This window comes from Phasianus colchicus, chromosome 3 (genome assembly GCF_987193195.1).
Source record: "Phasianus colchicus chromosome 3, bPhaCol1.hap1.1, whole genome shotgun sequence".
NCBI classification, from domain to species: domain Eukaryota; kingdom Metazoa; phylum Chordata; class Aves; order Galliformes; family Phasianidae; genus Phasianus; species Phasianus colchicus.
The window spans coordinates 62687181-62710470 of NC_143438.1; the positions used below are offsets into that span (position 1 = coordinate 62687181).

The 23290-nt window shown below is 37.6% G+C and overlaps 1 protein-coding gene across 8 annotated transcripts in view; it reads right to left on the reverse strand.

Moving 5' to 3' along the window:
- NCOA2 (nuclear receptor coactivator 2) overlaps window positions 1–23290 on the reverse strand; it is a 185045-nt gene that overhangs the window by 156361 nt on the left and 5394 nt on the right. For all 8 annotated transcript variants that reach the window (XM_090137699.1, XM_090137696.1, XM_090137693.1 and 5 more), the window contains exon 2: window positions 19588–19667. The gene's annotated coding sequence lies outside the window, so the exon portion shown is untranslated. The remainder of the gene's footprint in view (window positions 1–19587; window positions 19668–23290) is intronic.

The window sequence follows — 23290 nt, forward strand, 5'->3', positions numbered from 1 at the left end:
CCTTTTACCTTGCCTCATTTAAGGCTGATGTTTTATTTTCACTGCATTAGGCCAGTGATAGCTCATCACTGCTTTGAAATTATCCACCCATTTTTACTTTCCTTTCCAGTTACATAGGAAACGACTCAACTACAGCCCTGTTCTTTCAGGACTCATTTTCTCTGAGGGCTGGTCCTTAATAGGACAAGCTAGCGCATGTGGCCAACTGCTGGATTCGTATCTGAAAACCGATCAGCATCTACATCACCACTGAATGGAATAATTGAAATTACTGCGTCGTCATTCATCGATAGGTCCACAATCAACTCCAAGCATCACTAACATGGTTTACGAGAACAAGAACTGGGCTTTAAAATCTCAGTTGTTTTCCGACCAGAGCTGTCACTGCTGTAAGACGTGACTTGGAAAGCTTATGAGGTGCAACTGAGTACTTACTCAGCTGGAAGTAATAGAGCGACTTCCACAAGAGCATTTCAAAACTAAGCGTGCAAATGATATAACACCAGCAGACAGAAAATAGACACGAAAACAAAACAAAGAAGGGAGGAATAAAATGCATTTACGTAAAAAGTAAAATCATTACTTTGAAGTTTCCTTTTTTTCTTAAATACCTCTTTTGCCCAGTAATAACAATGCGTATTTTAGTAACATCCATTCCTGCATTATGCCAGGGAGACAACTGGACACTTGTTTAATTTGCAGAATAGCACTGAATGCAGAACCCAATCTTCCTATTTCTGCCACATTTTACAGCACATTTATTTATTTACTGAGTTACTTAAGTCCCAAGACCTGCAACTTGTTCTGTTAACTGTATCCTGAGATATACAGCAAGCACACAGTTACCAGAATTATACTTAATTGCATAGATATTGTCTATACTAAAACAAATAGGTGAATTTCCATGCTTAAGTGACCATTTTCACACTTGATTTGTGAGGTTTGAGACCAGAAACCTTAGAATCTACTTGCACATGAAAGAGTGTAAGTTATTTTAGGATTTCCTAGCTAAGGATATAAACTGTGCAATAGAGATTTAAGTCCTTTCTCAGAATTTCAATAATTGAATATAAAATATGTTCTTAAAGGCTGGTTATCAAAATATATATTATTCTATTTACAGTCAAACAATAACAATTAATACTTTTACAACTGAACTCATAAGCTGTAACAGTGCATTTGCCAAACATTTGTCACCTAAAATACTTGTTTATTCTACTCAAGTTACAGTCCAGTTTCCCATTTTATTCCCTTCCACATCCATGCATTTGTTTTCACCCATGTCCATGCCTAAGTTATACCAATTCTGCATTGGTGAAGGGAGGTGAGACAACAACTTCTGTAAAACTAAAAATCAGAATACTGTTAAGATATACGTACACAGCGTTACCAAATTTGTAATGCTGACACAAATTAGGTCCTATTCTTTTTGATGATATCTGTTTATCTAAGAGAAAACAGAATCAGTGCATTCCACTTGGTTTCTTAAATGCACAAAAAAATTGAAGTGTCAGAAGTAAATTCAAAGTGGCACTCATCTGAAAGCTGAAGAATATTTTTGAAGAAAAGAAGTGTTAACATTTCAAAGCATGATTTGAAAGCTCTTAAGGGAGAAGTTGAGAGATGGGGGGACAGGATTAGAGCAGCTATATTACAAATAAACACAGAATCTAATAAAGCACAGTGGTGCAAAATCAAGTCTGTATGTGGGTTGGACATTATGTAGAAGGAAATACACAAATGAGTCCACAATTACATTTACTGTTTTAAGTATACCCATGTAAACTTAGTTCCATTGCACTGAGCAGACTGTACTGGATTCCCACACCATCTTATTGCTGTGACCACTGGTCTTTTTTCCTACAATTTCTTTTTCTCCAAAATCAAGTCTTGTCTGGAAGATGACCATGAACTGGTTAGGGTAAGTTTCCATTGCTTCCACTTCATTCTCCACATTTTCCTACCACAACGGAGCAGAGAGAAGGGGTCACCTGTGCAGCTGCAGAACGCTCAGCTTTAGATGAGCAGCAAGTACATTTTCTTTAAAACAGCATCTAAAATACACTAACCGATCAAAATCAGTTCATTTGCAAGAACATAACAGTTTTAGGACCCCTTTTAGAAAAGATTCAAGATGAACCTTTGAGTGAGCAGTAGACAATGGCCCCTAAGATTACCCATCTAACTGTCCTAGTGCTCGCTACAGATGTTTAAATCCCTGACTTGAATCAGACAAGCTGGCAATTTTACAACCCGAGTCCCTGTCAACACAGGAAAATGCCATAACACCGGCTATTCATTATTTCCAAACCTCTTTCATCCACAGTCTGCAAAACACTTCTGAAACTTTAATCTCATCCTCATATATAACAAGCATGTATCAGATATCTCACTATTTTGGGGAAAGGAAAGTAAAAAATCTGCTTTAGCTCTACTCTGCTTAACTTCTGACACAGGCTAAAGCCTTAAATCATTTGTCTTACCATTCACACACATTTCCTCAGATACACTTTACGAAAAGGGGTTGACAGCTGGTGTGAATGCATCCCAGGAGCTCTGAGACCACTGAGGACCTCTATCTCCTCAGGAGATGCTTCCCAGATGTATCAGGAAACGAAATGGCTCTAGGGCCAAAGAGAGAACTTAAGCTTCAGTATTGCCTTACTTATTTGTCAAGGATTTAGAGACTGCCATAAAATCTGTATCATCAGAGTCTAGCTAACTCTCTACAATAATTTAAGTTCTACACTTGATTATGGATAACAGGATTCTGTCTGCTCCTTAAAGTAGCATCACAGAAGTTTCTTAAGGGCCATCATAAGGCAATGAAATGAAAAATATAGCATTAAGCTCTTCAGGTGGTCAAAAGCTTCTGCTTTTCACTCCTTTTCCTAAAGTCTGAAGAATGGTCGGACCTTTTCAGGTCATTTTCTAGCCAAGCCTTTACTTTTTGCACACCAATCTAAATCACATTTTGTGGTGAAACTTTAATCTACTAGAATATAAATGTGCACAACAGAAAGTCTATTAAGCTTCATCCACACACAAAAAAAGTAAAGCTGCCAATATAATGCACACATATGAAAAATTAAGCCAATAAAAATATATAATGAAAGACATCTGACACAAATGTCAGTCTATGCTTGCTTGTTTTGTCAGCTGTCAAACTGTGGTAACATACACTGGTAAAAGGCACGCTGACAGCAACACTCCTAGTATTTTAATGAACAATCACAAAATACATGCAGCTGGCTGAAAAATATCTGCACTGCTACCAAACTGACTGAACGGGGCTGGTGGTCCTTAAAAAAAAATAAATAAATAAAATTAATGCTCAATACTTCTGACTCTCTAATGGAATTCTTTGCAGGACAGATCTCAAATTATTTCTTTCCCACACAAACCTTTTTGAGAAAGGAATTTCGTGCAATCCCACATGCAGTCATTTATATAGTTATTACAAGTAAATACTGTTTCCAGGCAGCAAATGATGTAAGGTTTAGAAGTGCCATCCATTATATACTTATATATATATTTTTTTAAATATATGTAATAGGAAAAAAGTCTTCCTAGTACTTTTGTGCAAGATTGTATCCCTCCCCCCCCCCAAAAAAAAAAAAAGGATTGTTTCAGTGTTGTGCCAATTTAAAAAGCAAATGTTTTCCTTTATGCAAAACGCAGGTTCCAGATACGCTTTGTACCTATGCTTATGAAGTTGCAAAAACTGAAATAAAACCTCAGGATGTGGTTCCATTATGGTCCTCCTGCAATCCACTCAAACCAACAACAAGGAGTTAGAAGAAAAAAAAATGAAAACATTATATTCACACAGTTTTTGAATTTAATACATTTCCTGATCAAATAACAGAGCAGCAATACCATGAGACAGAAAAGAAAATTGACTAAGATGATGCTACATGCTTTAAGATTTTATATAGCCATCATCTCCTGGAAACCAAGGGAGCAGCAGTAATAAGAGTTACTCATAAAGACTGCTGTTTAGTTTCCTGTTAAATATATAATTGCGCAGCAAAAAACAAAAACAAAAAAAAAACCCCAAACATTACTTTTGAATAACCATTCCTTAAAAAGTATGTCCCAATTCTTTTCTTCATTGCAGTCAGGAAGCTAAATCAGGCTTGCATTCATTCACAGAGCAGGCCCACTGTGCCATGTCACTTTCAGCACTGAGGAAGGTGAATGAAGCAAGTTTTCACTACAAAGCAAATTTATTGATGGTTAGATTATAGTTTTTTTGTTGCTTTGGTTGTATGTGTTTGTGTGCATTTTCTTTTTCTCCCTTTGTTAAGTATTCAGGAAGTTAAGATTTGGCCACTCTAATACCAATTGCAGTGAGAAAGGCCAGGTGTGAAGCAGCTGAAGCTGCAAGCACTGGCTGGCAGAGATGCTGCAGCACGCACTGGACACGATGGCTCAGAGCAGCTCCGTGAAACACCCCTCAGAGCTCCTAGGGGACAGGCTTCTCCAGGAAAACCTTATTATAGAAAATAAGTAAGTGATCAGGGCTCATTTTGCAAGATACACTAAAGCAAAGCCATCCAAATACTGCAATCAGGAATTAACTAAGGCCAAGTTAAAGCTGGTTTGCAGACATGCTGAAGATTCTCTGGGGCATTTAAGAAGTATTTTCAGGTTTTCCTGAAGTATCGCTGCCTTCACCAGGGGGTTCAGACCAGAGCCACAGGCACCTTCTACTTTGCAGTGTTCTACCTCTGGTGAACCCCAAACCCGTCATTAACAGCTTGAGTCCATTACACTTGTGCTTAACATGTTACTACTCAGAGAACTTTTTCCTCAACTTTTTTATTAAGCAACACCTTAAGTTGACTAAGTACATAAGTCTCACTGCTTTCACTCATCCAGATGGGAACTAGGCACACAGGAAGAAGTTCTAATAGTGGTTTATGTCTACAATCACTCGCTCTAAAAGATATGTTCCAATATATATTATTTCCATCTTTCTCTCGTTTCAGTTAGTTCTGTTATCACCAAGACTATTAAAATGAAGCCTTTCACATGAGTAGTAGCTCAGTGAAATCTCTCTCCACCATTCCAAATGCTTTCTGTACAATATCAAATACTGCCAAGACACTTAATCAGATTGATTATCTGAGGCTGAAGCAAACAATTTGCAGTGCTGATAGCCAAAATCATTATGTTAGAAAAAGGGGAAGGACAAATGAAGGCCTGCACTGCCCCTCTGCCATACAGCGCTGTATGCTTTCTGCCTGCAAGTACCTTGAAAATTGACTTATTTAAAAACGGGGAAATTCTATATTTTATCACTTATGTATACCACAGAGTATCATATTGGTATCTCAGATTATTGTGCCAGTATGGTGCAAGTAAACAACTTCTAGCAACAGACTTTAAAACACAAGACAGTGCCTTGACATAAAACCTTCTGATTTTTAAGATAGGGCTGTGTTAAACCTCACAACTCCTCTGCATCAGAAGACACGTAGCCTCCAGCTACCAAGCAGCAGCAGCAAAGCACATGAAAAAGGAGCCAGACAACTGCACCATCAGCTTGAGTGACTTGCTGCCTTCACTGACCCACAGTGGTGCCCACCCAACAAGAACCTCCTGATGCTGAATAGGTTTCAGCATACCTTCTGTCACCAGCATCTCCCTGAGCACAGATGTTCATGCAGCCTGCGGGAGCAGTTTCTCTGGGGGCTGAGGAAGGAAGCGGCAAGCACACACAGCCACACAAATGCACATCAACATGTTTTGCCTCAGTCATAATCACATGAGTTTTATTTCCTTCAGACACCAGATTGAAACGAGGAGAGTAAGGAAGGTGCATAAACACACAGCTACCATAATCCTCCATTCTCACACCTTCTTCTCTCTCCTTCTCACTTCCACTATGATTTTGGGTCATTCTTCCCTGTTACATCTCACTCATCATCATGGAGAAGCTTAGGAAACATTTTGGTATCCATGTAATTCCTATAAAAACATTATTAAGTGTAATCCTCTCAAAGCAACTGCGTTTTGGCTGTTTACCAACCATTTTACAGCAAAGGTAATTAGTAACTGCATACAATTGTAAGCAATACTAGTCCAAAATGCTGCTTCCCTTGCCGCTCGCTCTCTGTGATAAGTATGCCAAGATGGTGACAGGCTTACTTAGCATGGTTATTGCTTCCAGTTTCAAATCCTTATAGTTAATTAAGTTTTTTTGGCTCTAGACAGTCTACGTTAAAGAGCCAAACAAACCAAAAATACTCTAACCTCATCACTTCAGTATTTCTTCTTACTGTAGTCACAATGTGCCAAATACACTCGAGGACGATTCTGTTTATACTGAATGGCTAACATTTGTTAAGTGCACCTCATATGTTACTTTTGAAACAAATTACGCAGCACATCATACATTCCAATAAAAGCTGGCAACCAAACGCGGGTTGTTCTTCTCACATCAAGAGAGGGTTCTGTACTTCAGAGGCAAAAGCCTGTGACAGAAATCGTAAGAAAAAAAAGAAATACATGTAAGAAGTGTTTCATGAGTGTTAGGTACCTTATTCTACCACCTGGCAAACTAGCCTTCTGCCTCTTGTACAAAAATCCATTGCATTTTTGGATGGAAAAGTATCAGTTTCATGACTGCTTTTAAAATTTTATATAATATGCACTTACACATGCTGGCATGCACACACACACACACAGAAATGGAATTCCAAGATTTCCATTCAAATACAAAAAGCAAAGCTAGAAAGATTGTAACAGTGATCAGAATCTCAACAGTCCTTTTGAGAAATCAACAGGAAATGATAACTAATGAAAAATTCCAAATATTATTAATACAGGAAAATATGTCCAGCTTTGACAACCAATGCAGTCATGGAATAAACACTTCCATCTTCAGTAGCTGCTAAAACAAACACTCTTTTACAGGCTTTGACAGAGAACAGAATTCATTTCCCCCTTACAGCTGCACTGCTTCAAAGTCAGTTAAACATCAATGTGACAGCCTTACTTTGCCAGAGCTTAGACATTTACTGTATTATCTTAGCTGGACACAACCAGGAAGCAGAGACTGAAGGCAGAGAGGTAAAGGGGAAAGAGATGGAAATCAATATTGTTTTTCTTAAATACTTTATCAATTATTTGCCTAACTCGTTGCCAGAGAGTTACTCTTCTTATTCACATATTTTGTATTTAAGATTCTGCTAATATAGAGCACAGGTCTGAAGGCAAAAAGTTCACCACAATAGAGATTATTTACACAGATTGTATTCAGGCACCCAAATTCTCACTCTGAAATACAGTGTACTTCTATAAACAAAACTTAGTAGGCTGAGCTATTACTACCTTATTTCCTCATTAACATCTAGAAGAGACACAGTTTATGCTCTCACTCTTATTTCTGCCTTTGACTTTCCAGTACAATCCCAACCTTCCAAAATGATAGTGGAGCCAGATTTATATTTATTTCATGCAAAGCAACAAGCATATTTTAAGTATTTAATAGTTATCAAGGACTACTGGTCAGATGTCAAGCTGGCCCTGACAGTGAGTACAGACCACTAAGTATACTGCCTTGAATGAAAAATAGACACCAGATAACTGCAGCAGACATTTACAAAGACCGGCCCATGGAGTATTTCTGATATTTTGTAGAAAACTGGCTGGTCCTATGGTGACAGCTCTGCTTGCTTCCAGATGTTTAATTGCAGTTAAGAAAACTCAGAATACATCAATTCATGTACTCATTTCCCATGAAAGCAGTTGTCATGGCCATAGGGGAGAAATTGTGTGATCACAAAGATGTCTTGTGTATTACCTACCAAAATACAACACAAACTACTAGTGGAAAATCTGCCAAGTGACTCGTTCTTTTACGGTACATGATCTCTCAAAACCACCACTCAGAAAAAGCTCTGTATCATATCATGACATTTTTCCATTAGGACTTGCAACATGCTTTTCATTTCCCTGTGTATGTTGTAAGTGAACTTCAAAAAAAACTGTATCTTTTCCCTTATTTTTATTGGTATTTTCTGCCTGTATACAGAAAAGAAGAAGATGGCTATGAAAGTCTACACCAGCACAGAGAGAGCAGTAGTTAATAAAGGCAAAATGCTACATCACCATCTGCATAAATTATGAGATGAGGTGTTATACTTTTTTCCTTATTTGAACCCTCACATCAACCAAAGTCAAAATTCTAGAAAAAGCCTGATGATTTGTGGCCCTATAATCTGGCACAACCACTAAGTTTATATTCAGGAAATCTCCAAATCTCAGTGAATAGGAGTTTGAACCACCTTTCACCTTTTTAAGGGTCACAACAGGGTTAAAGGGAAGAAAAACAGAGATGCACTTCATCTACCAATAATAAAATCACTCTTCTCCACATGTGATAGAGCCCTGATTGGAAGATTTCTCATTGTTTCCACAACCACAATGCTCTAAATTTCACGGCATCCCTACACAGTGCTGCACAGCTTCAGTCTGCAGTCTATTTGAGGTTTCTGTCTGGAACTCATCTCCGTGAACTCCCACACTCCCCTGTTAGAGCTGGAGTCCAAAGACAAACTTGAGTTTATATTTCCCCTCTAGGAAAAAGAAGTACAGAAGCAAATGAAACATCCCCTACAAAAGCTCTTTAAAATAAATGAATAAATAAAATAAATTCCCTCCCTGGAGGTGTTCAAGGCCAGGCTGGATGGGGCTTTGAGCAACCTGGTCTAGTGGGAAGTATTCCTGCCTAGAGCAGGGGTTGCAACTACATGATCTTAAAGGTCCCTTCCAACCCAAATGATTCTATGATTCTAAATGCACATTTTTTTCCAAATAGCCCCAATAGGCAATTTTCAGGACATACTGCAGACAGAGGCTGTCCATTCAGCTAGACTTGGAAGACAACGTGGCTCATGACTCTGTGTACTGTGTTGTGTTAAGTGTTTACTTGCTGAACTGTTTAGGGCTTTGGAATTGTGGGTTAGGGTTTTGTCGTTGTTGGGTTTTGGTGTGTGTGTGTGTGTGTGTGTGTGTGTGTGCGCGCGATGCTATTGCTTACTCCAGCAATATTACTTTTATTAGCAAATGGGTAACTGTACCTCTCCTATCAAGAGCAAGATACCCAGTTTGAAGCAGCAAACCAGCCCAATTCGTACATGCTACCAAATTGTCAGATGGAAGCTTGTGAGCAAGGCCCAGCTGCTTGAGCTGCAACTAACACTTCATTGTATACATTTTAACGCAGAAGACAGAAGGAGGAGGTTTTGCCTTTGAAAATAAGCCCTTGATGGAAATACAGAGAAATAAATCTGTGTACTTTCTATCTTTATAATCCTTATTGTATTATGTTATTTACATCTCCCTGTCAGTTACTAGAAATTATGGAGAAACATTCACATCCTAAAGAATTTCCCTCCCCTACATACATACAAAACTGATGACTATACTGCTTTTTACCCAATATTCCTTCTCAACAATCTTACAAGATTTACATTTCCATAGCTATTGCCAACTTCAGAAACCTGCCACAACATATTAATTCAAACTGATATAAATCGAACTTTACACGAACCAATACATTTGTATTCTTAAATAAATTAAGAAAAAAAAAACAAAACAGAAGCAACACTAAATAAATTCAACCATGCAATTCAAAGCAAATATGCAATTCAACCAGCACGGAGCTAGAGTTACTGAAATCAGAAATCTCAGTTGAAATAAAGGCATGCAGTCTGTGACAAAATGGCAGTGGAAAGTTCTGCAGGAGGGGCTGCACACAGCATTGCTGGAGTTGAGCCCACAACTCATTCCAAAACTCTTGTCAAAAATGTCTTCTGATATTTCTCAATATATACAATGCACACTGCACAGCTCGTCTCCATTCAATAATCCTGAAGAGACACTAAGTGCAGTTAAAATGATTTATTCCACTGAGCTTTTCATTGTATTAATTTATACTCTATGACATCACAAACCATAGATGTTTAAAAATTCCATTTAATTTGTAAGATGGAGAAATATGTAACCTGCTAAAAGACAAGTAGGTATGTAATATGGCTTCTAAAGGTGAACTGTGGCTGAAAAAAACGAAAGAGCAATATGCACAGAACCTCTAGCATAAATAACATCAGAAAGTGAAATTTCAGAGAGTTCATTACTAACCAAAATCCTGCCTTTATTTTCCCCTTAAAATTCAGTTACAAATTAACTTCTAACTATGCCCTTTATGTATGACACAGCACAAAGCATTTGAGTTCTTTATTTCAGTGCTTTGCAAATTAATTTTAAAGGTTCTGGCAGGCTAAACATGACACGCGTGAACTTGCAAAATATTCAAGCTGCTTCTTTGTCTGCTTATAAAAAGCAGAACTTCTCCCTCCAATTCCACAGTCATGTGCAGGCCATTTAATAAACAATTTTATTACAAAAAATAGTATGCCTCTTCCTGAGGCATAGAAGAGAATCTGAAGAGACAAAACTCGCCCATGCATAAATAATGCTGAAGACAAAACAGACACTAAACCCTAATCCCATCCCAACCTCCCCTTCAGGTAAGTATATTTTCCCCTTATCTCTCAAACACACCAATTTCAATAATACATCTGATGGTAACTGAAAAAAATAATACTAATGATTCTAAAAATACAGCTTTTTTCCCTCAAGGTAGTCCTCGGGAATAAGCCCCATTCATATAATCCCTTAGTCATTAGGCGACAATCCTCATTTAAAACAACCAACTCTCCCATGCGGCTCTATTATAAGGCGATAGCTATAGCACCTCTTGTAATTTAAAGACATCCCATTTTCCTTGAGGTCAACCAGACAGCAAATCAAATAATCCCACAGAGGATTCAGAGAAAGCTTGACCCATTACTGAAGTGTTAAATTAGAATTTCAAAGAATAACTCCATCTTCACCACACAGAGATAGTTTTTAATTCTTCTCCTCTGTGAAAAGCAAAGCTAAATCAATGCTTGGTTTTTATCTCCTAACACAAGCAGCCAAATATACTGTTAACTCAAACCAATTTGGGTCGTTTAATAAAATGGAAAAAGGCCATTGCTTGAACAGCAGTTCTTACAACTTCATTAATATATCACAATACAGGTAGATAAAAAGCAGGCATTTTATTTATATTTGAGGAAATAGGAAACAAATGCTTTTATTTTCTGTGAACGCTCCACAAACTTCAATATTCTGTATATGGAGAAAATAATGAGAACGGAGTCCATTTTACAGATAAGGAAGAGAAGGGGCTTACAGCTCAGGTAACTTGTTCAGAACACCTCTTACCATCCTGACAGTGAAGTAGAAGCTCCTGGCTCCCAAGCACAAACCCAGAGGCTAATCCCATTCCTGTAGTTAGCCATGTACCATAATTCTCATAGGCAGTCTTAAATTTCCATCACAGAATCCATTCATCCTGAGATGAACTCTGTAAGCCCTCAAATTCTACAGACGGTTTCTGCCACCTTATCCAAATCTGTTGATTAAGAAAGAGTTGTCCAAAGTGCCACTAAATTTGGTTTTCATTGCTGACTCTGGTTTCGAGTTAAACAAACAAACAAACCGATAGTTCAGCACCATATGAGATTAACAGATGCTTCACACAAAGAGCCACAGAGACCATCATCAGCATGGCATAAAGATTCTTAAAGTTACTTGATACTCTAAACAAAGCTACAGGACAGAACAAAGAACTGGTAATACAATCGATACAAATTACAATATAGAAACAAACAAAAGCATTCAATTACCACAATACCTAAAAAAAAAAAAAAAATCATATGTTGCTACTACCCTATTACCAACTTCTTTTTCTGTCAATGGAATAAAAACAGTGAAAAAATAGTGAAAGGTGATATCTTCTGTACACTCAGCTCATACAAATGAAAAGTCTTCAATTAATAGGACAAGAATTTACCCAGCATGGGACCCTCCTCCCTGAAGGAAATTCCATATCTCGCTGAGATGCGTTTTAAACAGCTCAGATTTTTACTTCTCCTTTTACTCTAATGCAAGGAGATCTAAAAATGCTGATTTTGATCTTCTCAGATTTCCAAGAATTCCTCATGGCAAAATACTTCACACTGATCTAACTAAAGTATCTGGAAAAAAGATGGCATATGCAGTGACAACTACGGGAAAAATCAAGTTAGTAATCTATCTTCATAGTCAAATGTATGCAATTAATTATGAACAGAGATACCATTGCTATAAGGAACAGAGCTGTCCCTAGAGTGGATTTTTCATTTCAGACCTTACAAAAAAAACAAACCCCAAAACAACACAAAACCTAACGTATTTCCAAAACTGTTTCAAGTTGCTCAAATCCTCAGTTTGCCAGCAAAAATGCCCTTGTTTCAGAAAGTTTACTTCATGTCAGAGTACAGTAAGCTATCCTGAAGCATTACAAGGAACCACAAGGGGATTTAATTGCTAAATATATCTGTAAATGTACACCTTGGCTTCCTCTGCAGTACCTTGCCTGGAAAGACAACCTGATAGGTAGCATATAAATAAATTAAATAATAGAAGTGGCAAAGTAAAGAAAATCCCGTCCTTTACTGCACAGCATGCACAGCAGATAGGGTACTCATAGCTGACATGAGAAATCCAGGTCTCCAACAAGGTACTCAAGCAGCAGTAAGAAGCAGAGATAGATAGATGGGAATATCAGCAGCCCAGAGAGGTAGCAACCTCCCAGGGTGCCCAAGTGGGCAGCCCTGCTGTGCAGCAGGAGCACCACAACTCCCTCCTCCATGCTGCTGCATGTTCCAAGTGAGGCAGCATACAGAGATGTGCCCTCCCACCTCTCTCCCCCCTGCAACCAAAGACAGGTGTGGCCCTGACCATGCACGCTGGTGTCCATGTGGGCCCAGGACAGCATTCCCCAGCCTATGAACCACATCAGGTAATATAGGCTGTGGCAGGAGACATTTCCTGCAGGTGTCCAGGGACTGGTGAGGCCAGCATAATAAAGGAAGCAGCACTTGTGGAACAGTAACAAGCACTGGGAAGCGGAGGGACTGACTGACCCATCTCCAGCCTCTCCTATGACAGTTTCACATGGATCAGACTGTACTGATCCACACAACATCTCTCCTGCCTAGGGGTTTTAACCAAGCAGACAAGCATGGACTACCCAAAGCATTATCATTGTTGCCAGATGACACCTAACTTTCTGAACTGCTGTTACTGGAATCAAATTCACCACCAGCAGGCTATTACCTTTCTTCTCTTTCTAATAGTGCCCTAAAACAGAAGCAGAGCACCATATGCTTGGTTCTAGGCTGATATTCAAAAATAAGTTAATACTACACAGGTGTATATACACACAGCATGTCTGATGCTAACCAGTGAAAGCAGAAAATTAACAGAACAAATGACATGTAACAGCTTAGGCTGAAGCACACCTTCTGTAGTGTACAACAGTGGTGGTAACACATTTGGTATATAACAGCAGCAGAATAGCATAAGATATTTCATATAAGATGATGTACTGCAGGTTGGTTCTTTGTGTAACTGTTTCTTAAAACTTCTGTCAATTTGTATCAAGCATGTCTTAAGTGTTATACAGTAGACTCACATGCATTGATTCCCTAAATATTTCAAAGCAGAGCTGATCAGAAGATGAGAACTTGAGTTATAACAAGAGTGGGCTCGTGAGGAACCCAAGACCAGCATCACAGCCACAGACAAGTACTTTAAACATCAGTAGTCAAAGCTTGAATGAAGCTACCATCGTACACGCTCTCTTCCACCGTAGAATATGTTCAGGTAGTTGCACACTGCAATTCCAGACTGGGAAGGTTTTTTTGCATGGTCTCCCCAGCTGTACTAAGCAGTAAAAATAGAGCTAAGCAGGATTTGTGAAGAGAAGCCAAGCGAAAAACCACAACTGAAAACTGAAAGACCATAAAAATTAACTCAACTGAAATTTCATACGTGTTGGCCACCTACCTTCAGAGAAATTCATGTTTCAATCCCATTCCAAAATACTACTAACTGTGGCACCACACAGCAGAGTTTCAAGCTTACACCCTGATCAAAGCAATGTAGCAGACATTTCTCTCATAGCTGTGAAACAGGTGCCTGGAGATTGAAGGACAAAAGGAACCCAAAGCAAAATGGAATCCTCAGTTCAATGGGTATGGACAGCAAAAAGTCTACATAATATCAACAAAAGCAAGAGAAAAGCATGCTAAAGGAAATGAATGGAAACATTTAACTCAATATGACACCGTTTGCCTCAAGGATGAACTGACTTGCAATACCTACTACAAATCCAACTCTTTTCTCAGTTCTGATTTTAAATGTTTCTAGATCACCTATTGCTGTCATCGGGAAATATATGGAGCTTGGGGTATACTGAACACTGTAGTTTATTGAACTGGGATTACTGAGGAACAAAGTACTGATAATGAAAAAGAGGAAGCATCTGGATCATCAGTTGCTAAACACATATACTAAAATCTGGTGCCTGTGCAGTCAGCTAACCACAAATGGCTGTCTTTTCTGGGGAAGGAAAATATTCAAATACCTTCTTCTCTCTGCAGATTGCTAAAATGAGTTATTTTGTCAGGCTATGTACGGTTGGAGAGATATTTCTAAATCATTTAAAACAGTTAAAGATATTAATAAATGAAATATTACCTAAGACTGTATTTTCAATACCCAAAGTTCATTTAAACAAAGTTAAAATTTCTTGCCAATTCAGTTAGTATAAAGGTAAATTAGTCACATGAAAACAAAGTGTGCCACACTTTATATTAACCAGTTGCAAATTCACTTACTATTCTCGTCACGTAAGTCTTCAGAGTTAACATCCCAGCATTGTGGCATGATAAAATTCACCCACTTTAATGTACAGAAATATCTATGATCCTCAAATTATTGTACTATAATGCTGTCAAATAAACAGACTACTGGAATTCAATATTCAGAAAGCCAAGGCAAAATCTACCATCCTTAATCTGAAATACCAGTGTCATTTTCAAGCCCTGTATTTAATTAATACTATTTACTGTCAAGAGCTGAGCTGGGTAAATATTTCATTCTTCCCAATTCAGGGGTTAAACGCAGGCCCAGAGGAAAATTTGCCCGAATAAATGCATCTCATCTTCTTTGATGATGCAAGTGCTCAGTTGTCCTGTTCTTGACCCCTCTAGAATTCCCAGGCTCCAATACTGGTGGTAGAATGTCATCAATCCATATTTAAAATATATATTGATTTTCCACAGACAATAATGACAGCTATTTCTTCTGAAAACGCATATATACTATACCTTTGGAGACATAAAAAGGTTCCTATCAAGTTAAGAAATGAAAAAAATCTTACCAAAGCCCATCACTAAGTCAAGACCAATATTTAAGATGTGAATGAAATCAAGTTAGCTATCTCATTTCCTAAATATTATATATATATATATATATATATATATATATATATATATATATATATATATATATATATATATATATATATATATATATCTCACTGAAACTGAAGTTTAGAAATAATCTTCCTGGATATAGCTACAAAAGGCAAATTTCAATCAATTGAATGATAGTGTTTTCAACAGGACTTGATAAATGGGATTTGATTCTATCAGTTAAGTAAGAATTTCATCGACAGAGCACTCCATTTAAATCCATTCAAGGTAATTAATGAGTTTTACATATTTAAGGAAAGTTTACTTCAGACTTAGAATGAAATTGAATGTTGTGGCCTCAAAATATTGAAGTACTTGAAATCTGCTTTCACAGTTAACAAATCTAGTTCTGCTAGTAGTAAGGATGATGAGATTTCTCTGTACTCTCAATTTTCATTAATTTTAAAGGAAAAGCAATATACTGCATTTGCGCAAATTTCACCTCTTCCATACAATAAAAATGAAAGATTTCCATATTCGCCCATTCCCAACTTGAAAAAGAAAAAATGTTTCATAAATCTTAATAGATGCTCATTTCTCTACTTCTGTTGCACATTCTCAGTGTACCACCCACACAGTGTTCACTCTAAGATTAGGAGCACCATTTTGACCCTGACTGGATTAAATTCACTATAATCAAGAATCTATTTTAATAGGTACCTTTATAGCCACTCCACATCAACTAATATCGCTACAGAACAGGAGTGACTGAAAACAGAAAATCCAATCATATTTCATGCAGAACAGAACGACTCGGTATTGAGGTCTCAGAATGTGACCGCATTCTCTTTATTCAGCACAAACCAATTCAAACTAGGCTAAAAAATCGTTCACAAATTCTGCTTCAAATGAGAAGATCTGAGTCAGTAAAGATTATCCGTTCCCGTGATCAATAACTATTTTATTTCAGGTATTCTTCTGAAATACTGCTCCTCTGGGAATCAAGGTGCTGTGAATTTGCACCTGAGCTCTTGGTGGGCTCCATCCCAGCATGGCTTTGAATTTAGACAGAAGTGAGCTCTCTCCCTCCCTCATTTATATTTCATACTTGGAATCTATTGTAATCTTTTCTTCCTCGCATCTTCAGATAAACATAGTAAAGACTCAAAACTTGTCTCAGTGTAAGGTACTCCTATATTTTCAGTATCATGCTTCACTTTCTGACAGCGCTCCTTTTACACATACAAGTATTTGGAGAACTCCATCTTAAGTGAGACATCTGTCAGAATTTTCTTTATCTACTACTGCTGTGAGCAACAATAAGGAGTGCTATAACTCATAACAAACAGACACAAGAATCTTCTATGTATCACACTTGACACTAACTACAACACAAATGCCAATGAAGCCACTACAAAGTTGGATTAAAACAGAGTGTCATCGAAAGTGACAGAAAACTGAGATTTCTATAATCTACATTCTCTTCTTTTCCCTGAGAAACATTCCCTGCAAAAGAAACCATTTAATGCAAAAAGAAAATGAGAGAGAAGATATTTTCTGACTGAAAACTTTTAGACTGGAAAGTCAAGTTCACGCTTTTATCCGGTTGGCTGGTTTGCAAGTCTGTCCTTCTTGCCATCTCTAACAGCATGTCTTCTTGGTAGCACACAGCAGCTACCCTGCATTACCCCAGCCACCACACACAGTGGTGTGCGGTCACAAATTCTAGCATTCACATTACTTCCACGTGTTTCTACACGTATGCTCTAAAGCCATTTAACATGTCCAACATTCAAACTTTTAGCACTACATCACATTCAAAATAGATCCAATCAGCACTAAGCAGGAATTTCACCTGCTGAAAAGCTGAACACAAGTCCAGCCACACTCATGGTACAGCACCACGATGCCCAGTGAAATCCAGCACCTATTCCGCAGGCAGCTCCCATTAAAAAGCCAAGGCCAGGACTTAGGAGATTCCAGCTGGCACGTCCTTCCTAACTTCACATACTAGTTAACATAAATTCATTTCTATCTGAGATTGTTCTATAGAGGGAGAGCATCTGAATAAGTCAAACGATAGGACTTCAGAATTCAATGATATCAATTCCAAGACTTCAAAGGAACCAAAATTTGAAACTATTCCATGTCTCATGTAGCCCTCTTTCACTGAACTATAATGGGAACACATGGATAACTATTCCACTTAGAACATCAGGATATTCTTTGGGAAAATGGCCTCTCTGCTACCAGGCAGGGGCAGATTCCTTGCCTTTTGAATCATTTCACAACATCTATTTTTAACACAGGTTTCTTCCTCACTGTTATCACTCTACACATTACATACCACATTTTACCTTTTAGTTGCTCATATTAAAACTTGTGAACTTTTCATGAACAGCAACCATGTTTTAGTCAGTATCTGCAGAGGTACCAGATTACTTTCTGGCACTGTAACAACTAAAATTCAGAAGTTTGGTGCAGAATTTAGCAGCACTAAGCAAAAGAACTTTTTTTGTGTGTGTGTGTGTTCCCCCCCCCCCCCCCCAGATTAATTAGGAAAAAAAAGGTAATTATATGCAAATTGCTTTTTATTTGAGTATTTATCTTTTTCAGTTTTAATCTAACATGTTCCTTGTTTAATAGAAAATTACAATCAAGATGTCTGAAATGAAAACAAACATGCTATCAATTTGACAACAAAATTTCATGTTCTCTTTGGGGGAATTTTGGCAATGGCATTTTTCTTTCTTCATTAGTCATACCCAACTCATTTTATTACGAGTCTTTTTATTCACTCAAAGAAAAAGCAGATATTTTGAGATTAATATTTTCTTCTTCTTAAACAATTAATTTAAATGATCACAAATATAGCTTATTATTGAGAAAACCTGCATGCACACATTATGATCACGATGCAGCTCAGCCAAGTACTTTAAACAAATAATACAGTGTAAGCAATAAGTGTACATAAGCAAGCAATAAACAACATCTACATGGCACAGCACTTTCAAGTTAATATATTGTACAAACTATTCAACCAATATTACAAAGTTTATTGAATGCAATGAACTGCAAATCTTTGTTATCAGAACAGCTATCGAAAAAGGCAGAAAAACAGAAGCTCAGAAAAGCTTCTTAAACCTGTTTTCATTCACTGATGTTAGAAAATTGAGTAAGTTTAAAGAAAAGAGTTGTTAGCTTGTAAAGAAAAACAAAAAATTGCTCAATGTAATTAACAAAGGAGGAAATTATACTTGAGGTAGGCATACATAATTTTACCCATAAATGGTCAGCACTGTACAAACAGCTATGCCCAAAACAACTAAAGCCCTTCTTAGCTGGCTCATTCCCCACCTCTATATTTAGTGTGCAAGCCTCAAAAATACATATTTCCGACCTTAATAAGTCACTCTATGTGTTAAAAGACAACATTTATTCATGAGTACCCTGAAAAGGTTCTCACATAAAATCTCAAACGCTTATTTGTAAAAGGTTTATACCAAGTAAGTACATTGACATATTAAACATGCCTAAAATAAAAATACAGCAGTTGTATTTTACTTTCTTTCACTATTCTACCGAACTATTATTAGTATACATTTAAACAACCTGCAGTGGTCCCTTCTCCTAATTCTCAAAGGTATTATCCCTTCTCCTGAGCGGTGTTGAACAGGAACAGCACTGCCTGATGTAGCCATCAGACAGTAATTTTTGAGCAACAAGCAGTTTAAGTCATCAAGTGTCATTATACTTATTTCAGCCCTCAATTTAAGTAATTTATTAGTGCAGATAGTTGGATGGAAAAGCCTGTATTACTTCATACTCAACCTTCACCGTAAGACAGACATAATCAGCACATTTGAAAAACATCAGTTCCTTGGTTAAAGGATCAAGTATCAAACAAACTTCAAGGGAAGGAAGATCACATTGATCTCCTTCAGCCCTTCTCAGCACAGAGTCCCATTTCTGGTCTTGGCACAAAAGCAAGGTCCCTGCTTCCATAACCAATTATTTGGGTGCTACTGTTCAAAGTCTCTAAGGTGTACATATTTCTACTGGCTGCAACACCACATTTACACATTCCACCACACAGTGGAACACGTTTGTTCCACTGTATCCACACAATCAGTTAAAAGACATCTCACATCAAATTTCTTGGTGAAGGAGGTAGAACAAAAGCAATCCAACAAAACACAATAACTAACAGTTAACTCACCGAGACTCAGCGAGGCAGGCAAGGAGTTTTAGAGTCTGTGAGTATGGGGGGCCCCAGCACTCAGGTACATCTCAAGTGTGCTGTGAACAAAATTGAGAAAAAAAGAATTAGCCTTTTTCTGGAGGTAGGCATAGAAGAAATGAAAATATGACAATTTTAAGTGTAACATAACAAGGGAAACATTATATACTTTGCAGAGTATTAACTGTTTTCCCAAACATAACAATAATCTCCTTCCAGTTGCATAATCGCTGTAGGCACACAACTTCCTCTTTACCTGCTGCCTCCTGCAAATTTGCAGAGATAGCAACTATGATGTTTGAACCAATTAACACAGAGTATAGTCCTCATTTTCAGAAAAGAATCTGTGGTAACTCTCTGTGAAAGTGGCTGGTTCCTTTTTTGGTTGACTTTATAATCAAATCTTTAAAAAGGAGAGACTGGTGTTTTTATAAAATGACTCTCAACTGTCATTAAAAATTGTATGTATAGAACCACTTTGAATCTTCACTTAGAGAGCAACTGACCTCAGCAATGAGTATCAGCAGAGAAATTAAAACAATAATAATAAAGTAATGGTTTTATAATGACTTTAAAATACAAATACCTAATCTCTTCATTAGTACGAAACTTAGGATTTCAGAATAGCAGAGGGCACACATCACTAAGCAGTGTATACTGACTCAGGGAAGAGGAACAGGAGGGTAATACCAGCATGGCACTATCAAAAAAAAAAAAAAAATACTATACTAGGACTTTTTTTTTTGTAGATCAAACAGTACTTTATGTAAAATATATCCAAGCAGGCTACCAAAGAGGTTTCTAATCTGTCATTCTGACTAACAGAAGAGTAGAACATGAAGAGCCGTAAGTTATCAACAACAACATAAAGCACTAATTATGCCTCAAGAAAAATGGAATTTTTAAATGATGTTATTTCTGTCAATTCTTCCACCTCACATAAACCTTCTTCAAATAAACTTGGCTTGAATTCTTCTAGTTAGACAAAATACCACTACAAGCTGCCAGAGGGCCCACTAACAAAAAAGAATTCTTACATAAAATATATACACAGGAGATCTGAAAACAAACATTATCCCCTCAGGAATGCCTAAGTATACGAGGCCTACAAATCACAAATATGGTGCTTTGGAGTTTGCCCACATTCATGGAATATGTGATCTTGTCTTAGAATAAAATTCTCAGTAGAACACCAGATCATGTGGCAATTTCACAGGGATCACAGGGATTACAATTACAATGCCAGACACCTGTAGCACAGAAAGAGGCAGCAAGGAGAAGCCACTGCCCAACTAGCAGAGGAGACAGCTGGGTGCTGAGTGCCCTTCATGCCAAAGGCAGAGGATGAGAGCTGCAGCGTCAGTCCCGGTGGGGAGGCCCTTTTCCACAGGACAGCAATGATAACAAGAGCTTGTATACACAAAAGTGTTTTCCACTCATCTCCCAAGTCTAGGGCCAAATCCTCTTCCTCATGCCTGCCTTTCAGTCGGAGGATGGGCACTACTCTAGTACCATCTCATCTCTCAGCAACTAGCACGGCCGGTGTTTTGCTATTGCTAACATATTTTAGGTCCTCTCCTCCTGATCTATGTGGCCTTCCAGTGTCACTGCTCAAGAAGCCTGCACCGAGCTAACATGATTCTCAATGACTAGATAATAGAACACAGGCTAGCAACAACAAAAACTCTCCAGAACTTGTCATTTCCACTTGCTCTATAAGTCAAACTTTATAAAAAACAGTAATAACCAGGCTGTCTGAATGCCAAGACACTGTATGATAGTTTCATACAGAAATACTATCTTCAGAACACTACTAACAAGATTTTTCTTTCTAAGCCTCAAATTGTACCGCAACTAGTGACAAGCTTGATGTACCCAAACACATATCATTCAGTGTACTCCAGATTTATACTTTTCATTAAACTACACCACCAGTGAAGAAAGCGACAAATACTGGGCACTGACATCACCTATTAGTCCTTGCTTTCCTATTCAGGCCCTTTTCTGAAGTACAAAGGAAAAGCAACACTGTAGGAAACTGCACCACTAGTACCTATTCCCATGCTAATCATTCCCGCAAGAATCACAAGGTCCTTAGGGTGCCTCTGGAAACTCAACAGAAAGCACCCTTGCATAAAGCCAGCTTTCACAGTGATATAATACTGTTAATGGTGGTGCTCAAAGGCCTGTATGCGGGCCTCAAACAAAAGCATGCATGAGGAAATGGTCCCTGCATTGCTTTAGCTATGACACAAAAATGGAATATATCATAGTTACTATTCTTCACACTTGGCATTTTCCAATACCACCATTCAATCAATTTTTCATCCTCCAAAGACACTTACTTAATGCATGGAAGCTTAGTGGATCTATTTTCTGACCATCTACACACAGTGTAAGAGAGAGGGAATCTGAAGACCATGAAGAAATGGTCCTACAGGTCATCTTTTTACTACACAGTTAAGATTAATCTCACACACAACTGCAGCAAGAAAACAATTGGAGGTCTCATTTGAAACACAGTATCTTTGTATCAAAGTAAGCCGTGATTCTCCCCTCCCCCCCCCCCCCCAAAAAAAAAAGAGCAAAACAGTCAGAAGTACATTTGTAACACAACTGCCAACACAGGTTGGTTAAAAAAAAAAGTTGTTAAAAGTACTTAAAAAAAAAAGAAAAGCTTTAAACTATGTCATTAAAGCTACACTTGAGAGCATCAACAGGTTGGCTTCAAAAAAAAAAAAAAACAGCAATAAAAGATCAAGGCAACAAGTGTTCTAGCTCTGCTAAAACAAAACAGCATACTTTTGTTTGTAAATTTCAATTATAGGGAAAAAAAGACAAAAAAACATCAAAACATGCAGACTTGGACTTGCAGAGCTCTTCTTCTTGGAGCAGCAGTTGAAATCTGCTAAAATAAATAATGTATTAATCTGTATAACCTCAGCCTTCCTCCTCAAAGAAACTATTTTAGGTAATTGATAGGAAAGGAGGATGACACAGCTCATATCTCTAAAGACCAAGGTACAAATCCGAATAAGAGCAGCAAGTGAAATTAGTTGAAATAATCACATTTATTTTTGAGAATAACAAATGTGGCTGGTCCACAAGCCCTGACATTACTTTAGAAACAGAAAAGCTGGCAAACTCAAAGTCTGGTGGAAGAAATCTGAAGGAAAGTTATCTGCACTGTAGATCAGGTAATACCTAAACTCTCACTTGCAAAAGGAATGAAAAGCATATGACCTTGATTTATTTTTCTAAATTTGATTCTGTCATGGAGGCATGTGATGTATTTGTGAGTTCATAAAAATAGCTGTAATAAGTGTCAGGATATACTATCAAATTTATTCATAGGCAGAATTTCCTCCTTCCTCACAAAGTTTCCTTTCGAAATGCACTTCAGTACTTCCTACATAATCTGTGAGGTACAAATAAGCGACATACTGCATTGTTTTTAATTGGAGCAATTTTCTTCAAAGTCCCTGTGTAGGACTCATTAGAGATCAATACTAACGCCAATGAAAAACTGTATTTGTTCACATACAGATGAATTACTGTGGACCTAAAATCTTACATCTGTGAAGTAATTCTGACCTAGCAAGTAAAACGTTACTTCACTTTCCATGCCCATTCTTCAATCCCAGTCTTTTCCACTGAGGCAGCCAATAAAGCAGCCAATTGT